The sequence below is a fragment of the Conger conger genome, chromosome 2 (genome assembly GCF_963514075.1).
Source record: "Conger conger chromosome 2, fConCon1.1, whole genome shotgun sequence".
In the NCBI taxonomy this organism is placed as follows: Eukaryota; Metazoa; Chordata; class Actinopteri; order Anguilliformes; family Congridae; genus Conger; species Conger conger.
Genome location: NC_083761.1, coordinates 29,427,822 through 29,433,821, shown reverse-complemented (window position 1 = coordinate 29,433,821; position 6,000 = coordinate 29,427,822).

Here is a 6,000-nt window from a genome sequence, read left to right as displayed (position 1 = left end):
TACCCCGACTACCACGAGAATCATCTGACGTCACACAACAATGGCAGCACTCATGGAGACACATCGTAAATAGTAAACCATCAACTAAAAGGCAACGCAAAATATTTGTTCATGCATGACATTAAAATAAAACATACTGTCATATAGTAACGCCTGTTCTGCGTTTGAATTGATGTGAAACAGTGTTACGCATGTTATTAGTTAGCTGGTTAGGGCAAATTATCTCTGAGAGACTTATCGTCTCTGCACAAACGTTAGTTGTGAAACCATTCTTAAAAATACCATTTACTGAATTTAGCAGATTAGCTACTCTTGACATGCTAGAATCATTCAAACCGTTCGCTATTCATGTCACACAAAGTGTGAATTCGGCTTTTGCCGAATTCAAAACGAAACGGAGCTACTTGGACACTGAGAAAATGCGCGCAACAGCATCCGACGACAACGTCATGAAGGTGCGAGGTCAGCCTAGTGCAAGTGCAAGTGATGGGGAGCCGAGAGTGCAGACGGCTGCAGATGTGGCCTGAAAGGACGCAAAGCCAGAGCTTGTCAACGCAAACAGTGGTGTAGTCAGTGTAAAAGCCCCTCACATCGGGACGCACCCTGCAGATGGAGACAGCGGCAGGACGATATGGTTAAGGTACATGACTGGAACCCACAAGCTCGATGGTTTGATCCCCAGTGTAGCCACAATAAGATCTGCACAGTCGTTGGGCCCTTGAGCAAGGCCCTTAACTTTGGACTGTGGGAGGAAACCGGAGTGCCCGGAGGAAACCCACGTGAACACGGGGAGGACATGCAAACTCCACACAGAGGCCCTAGCCAACCAGGATTTGATGCGAGACAGCAGTGCTACCCACTGCACCATCTGTGCCGCCCGGTTTCTACAGTGGGTATTTATAATTATGGGATAGAAAACTCCAAAATATTCACTATTCAATTCAATGCATGGCACAATTTAATAATCTATAAAATGATTGACTTGAACTGAAACACCATGATATTCCTTAAGATGACTAACCCTGGGCCACGTTCAGCCCCGACAAAACGTAGAAAACTTTTATTTAAACAGAAACGATGGGGCATTAGATTTAGAACATCCTGTTGCAAACCATGGGCGGACTTACTGACATAGGCTAGTACAGTTTGCTCTTTTGGCGTTTAAGAAGGCGTTCCCCGGCATTGAAAGCATAGGTCGATATCACTATTGATTCGACACCTACCAAATTTGAGCAAACATACCTCAAAGCCTGTTGCAAAACGTTGCACGCACCGTTGGGAAATGCCATGGATTATGTGCATTTTTGCTGTACAAATTTGGAATGATGGGATTGCAAAATAATTGTGTTCAATACATGGCACTATTAAAAAATCAATACAAATTTGAATCAAACTGTTTTCAAGAAGCACCAATAAAGTATTGAAGAGGACCATGCCAGGTATACACTCCGTGAGCACTTTATTAGAATGTTTTAGAATTATTGGTCTTCTGCTGTTGTACCCTGTCCACTTAAAGGTTTGACGTTGTGTGTTCAGAGATGCTCTTCTGCATAATGTGTGGTTATTTGCGTTACTGTCACCTTCCTGTCCACTTTGACCAGTCTGGCCCTTCTTCTCTGATCTCTCTCATTAACAACACGCTTCAGATTTTTGCACCATTCTGACTAAACTCTAGAGAATGTTATGCATGAAAATCCCAAGAGATCAGCAGTTTCTGACATACTCAAACCACCCTGTCTGATACTAATAATCATTCCACGGTCAAGGCACTTAGATACAATTTTCTTCCCATTCTCATGGTGGATGTGAACATTAACTGTAGCCCCTGACCCATATCGGCATAATTTTATGAACTGTACCGCTGCCGCACGATTGGCTGACTAGATATTCACATGAATAAGTAGGTGTACAGGTGTTCCTTATAAAGTTCTCAATGAGTGTTATGTCATTGATTGTGTAACTTTTTACTGTACAAATTTTGAATTAAGGGATTAAAAAATCCTTCAAAATGGCAATTGTGTTCAATACATGGCACGATTTAAAAATCCATGAAAAAAATTAATCAAACTGTTTTAAAGAATCACCGCTACAGACTTGAAGAGCACCAGGCCAGGTACATTTCCCTCCAAAAGTATTGGAACAACAAGGCCTATTCCTTTATTTTTCCAATACTTTGAATACATTTGGGGTTGAGATAAAAAGATGAACATGAGACAAGAGTTCAGAATTTCAGCTTTTATTTACTGGTATTTACACCTAGATGTGTTAGAACATAGCACATCTGCTATCAGACCAAACCTTTAGGTGAGCAAAAATATTGGAAAAGAGAATATTTAAATAAATTAAAGTAATTTCATATTTGGTAGCATAAACCTTGCTTGCAATAACCACATCAAGCCTGTGACCCATTGACATCAACAAACTGTTGCATTCTTCTTTAGTGATGCAGCTTCTTTCAGTTGTTGTTTCTTTTGGCTGGGTTTTCCCCTCAATCTCCTCTTCAGGAGGCACAAAATGCATGCTCAATTGCATTAAGGTTTTCTCCCTAATAAAGTCCTTTGTTGTGTTGCCAGTGTGTTTTGGGTCATTGCCTTGCTGCATGATGAAGTTCCTCCCAATTAGTTTGGACGCATGTGTCTGTAAGTTGGCAGACAGAATGTTTTTGTAGACTTTTAATTCATCCTGCTGCTACCATTATGAGTTAAATCATCAATAAAGATTAGTGAGGCCACTCCAGAAGCAGCCATGCAAGCCCAATTCATGACACTTCCTCCACCGTGCTTTGCAGATGAACTCATGTTTTGGATAATCAGTAGATCCCTTCTTTCTCCAAATTTGGGAATTTCCATCATTTTTTATAATCTTGGTCTCATCAGTCCATAAAACTTTGTTCCAAAACTTATGTGGCTCATCTCTGTACTTTTTGCAAATTGTAATCTCACATTCTGATTCTTACTACTGATGAGTGGTTTGCATTTTGTGGCATAGCCTCTATATTGCTGCTCTCTAAGTCTGAATGGTTGATTGAGATACCTTCACCTCTACCCTGCCACAATGTTTTGGGGGTTTTCTTCACACCTCTCACTATGTTTCTGTCATGAACTGCTGTTGTTTTCCTTGTTCAGCCTGTTTTAGGAAGACCAAGGCCATCTTCCACTTGTCACCCTAGCGGACACGCACAAAACCACAGGAACAAGGGGTGGCTTCATGACATAGAAGGCGACCTCTTCCTGGTAGTTCCCTGAGATCAGTAGGCTGACAAGTGAAGTGATGGTGTCGACTTCGGCCAAAGGAGCACCCGTGAGAGCGTTAGTTCATAGGGCTTATGTCAGGGAAGAAGTGGGTACTCCGAGACAACAGACCAGATTAGGGCACATGAAACTGGCGTCAGCTCCAGTATGGATGAGGGCTTGTACTCCCTTCCAGGAAACTGTGGGAAACAGGGTGGATTGGGAAGTTGAGGGGATGGCTCAATAGTGGTGCCTGCCAGAACCCCCTCGCCTACCAATGAGCGCTTTCTTTTACTGGAGAGTTGCAGACACGGTGACAAGGTCCAGCACAGTACAGACACAGTCGCTTTAACAACCGTCTCTCTCGTTCTTGGGGCGTCAGCCTGGTTTGGCCGACTTGCATGGGCTCAGGTTCAGGGTCTTACACCGGGAGCAGTCTGCTGGGATGTGGGGTGAGAGTTGTTCTGGGGTAACTGGATTCCCTCACTCGCCTCGCAGCTTGTCTCTCCATCAGGCCTGAGGTTGATAAGTCCATCAAGGGTGGCGGGCAGATCACAGTTTCTCAGTTCATCCAGGATCTAGTTTGACAGTGCATTGTAGAAGGCGCTGTGCAGCGCAAAATTGCCCATTGCTGCCATCCGGAATTCAATAGCGTAGTCCGTAACAGGTGGGCCTGATGGATCCAGAAGAGCTGATAACTGCTGGTCCGGAGGCGGAGCCGTCTAAGACCCTCTTCATGGCTCCAGCGATGAGGGCAAAACTGTGACACACAGGGGCGTCCAACTCCCACACTGCCATGCCGCACTCATTCAGCCCTCCCAGCCAGCAGAGTGATGTCGTAGGCTACCCTAGAGCATTTGGTAGGGAAAGAGGATGGTTGGAGCTTGAAAATCAAGAAGAACTGTGTCAGGAAGGATCTGCAGGACCCGTGTTCTCCAGCATAGCTTTCAGGTCGTGGCAGACTGGGTTCTGAAGAAGCTAGCCAGGCAGTCTCTGGACCAGGGGTCATCGTGGGGTGAGTGGTCTAGGAGTTCATCGCGGAGTCAGAGAGGTTAGTCAGGTGGACACGCAGACTTTCATTACATTACATTATATTAATGGCATTTGGCAGACGCTCTTATTCAGAGCAATGTACGACAAAGTGCAAATTCCATAACCAGGGATAAAAATGCTGAAAGACCCTTGAGTGAAGTACAATTTCAACTGCTAACAGTACCGCAAAGATAAGGGCTAGGGCCTATTTTTTACTTTCCATACACTGAGTTAGATGGCAAAGTTCAGACTTGTGTTGGCCCAGCCGTTGCCCCTGGAGTTGGAGGGCCTCTTGGGTCAGGGTCAGGTTTGGGTTTGCTGGTTTCATACCTGGCAAGATGCAGAACCCAGGAAGCAATTGCAAACTCAAAGATCTTTCAATAAAAGTCTTTATTGAATGACTTGCATGTCAAACAGGCAATGTGGAGAGAACAATGTAGAACAATGTAGAAGACAATGCATTTCATATTTGGTAATCCAGGCAGGGGTTTGGTAACCAAGCAAACAGGTACAACAGAGGTAATCCAAAACATGGCCATGGTCACATGCAAAAGTTCTTAAACAGGAAGGCTGTCAGAAACCACAAATCATGATATTAACATGGCGAGACACAATACTAACTTGAATGAAGCTAATTCAAAGTTCTAAATGAAAGTTCTAAACGTACTGTTAACATGAGACTGTTATGTTCAGCAAAGTTATTGTGTGCAGGTTGTCACTAGATGACATTACATAGCTCACAGATTGAAATACCCAAGTGGTAAGCAAGCACTCAATTTGTGAAAATGTCTCGGATACAGTAAAGCAAGGGCAGCCGCTCTGATGCCCCGATTATGCGTGATGTGGCCTGCCTCATGAAGGAGAAAGCAGCGATCATGATGTCTTGGGCCAGGAGGTGGCCATGAAGCTAACTCGCCACTGGCAAGGCAACAAAACCATCGCAGGGTTTTCTATCGCCTTTCGGGCCTTGGTAGGTGAGACGGGGTGGCCTGAGGGACCCCTAATGTCCCTATTCCGTAATGCTCTCGCAGAGTCGGTCAAAGATGTTTTAGGGCCTCTCGAACTGCCCACAACACTTGCCACTGTGATGTCCACTGCCATACATATCGGAATTGGCTTTGGGAGAGAGAGAGAGAGAAGTAGTAGGAGAGATTGCCCATCCCGGGTCCACTCTCCCATTTTAACCTCCCCACGCAACTGCACTACCCATGCGCAGCTCTTTGGCCTACGTGGAGCCCATGTACAGTACTGTGCAAAGGTCTTAGGCACCTGTATAACATTCTGTTCAGATAAGATTCTTTCAAAAGTAATTCAATGAAAGGTCCTAAATAAACATACCATACATTTTACATTACATTTTAGTAATTTGGCAGAATAGTTAAAAACTGAATCAAATCAATATTTTTTGTGACCGCTCCTCGGCATTAACACTGCATCACTGCTCTGAGATAGCCAACGCTGTCCTGCCGTTCTATAAGACAATCAGCAGGGAGGTTGTTCCAACCATGTTGGAGAACTTGCCACAGTTCTTCTGCAGACTTTGGTTGGCTCCTTGCTTCTGATCTCAGACAGCCTTGATCAAGTTTTTATGTAAAAAGCAGTCAATTGCGGCGGCACGGATGGTGCAGTGGGTAGCACTGCTGCCTCACAGCAAGGGGGTCCTGGGTTCGAATCCCCGTCGGCCGGGGCCTCTCTGTGCGGAGTTTCCCACAGTCCAAAGACATGCAGGTTAGGCTGA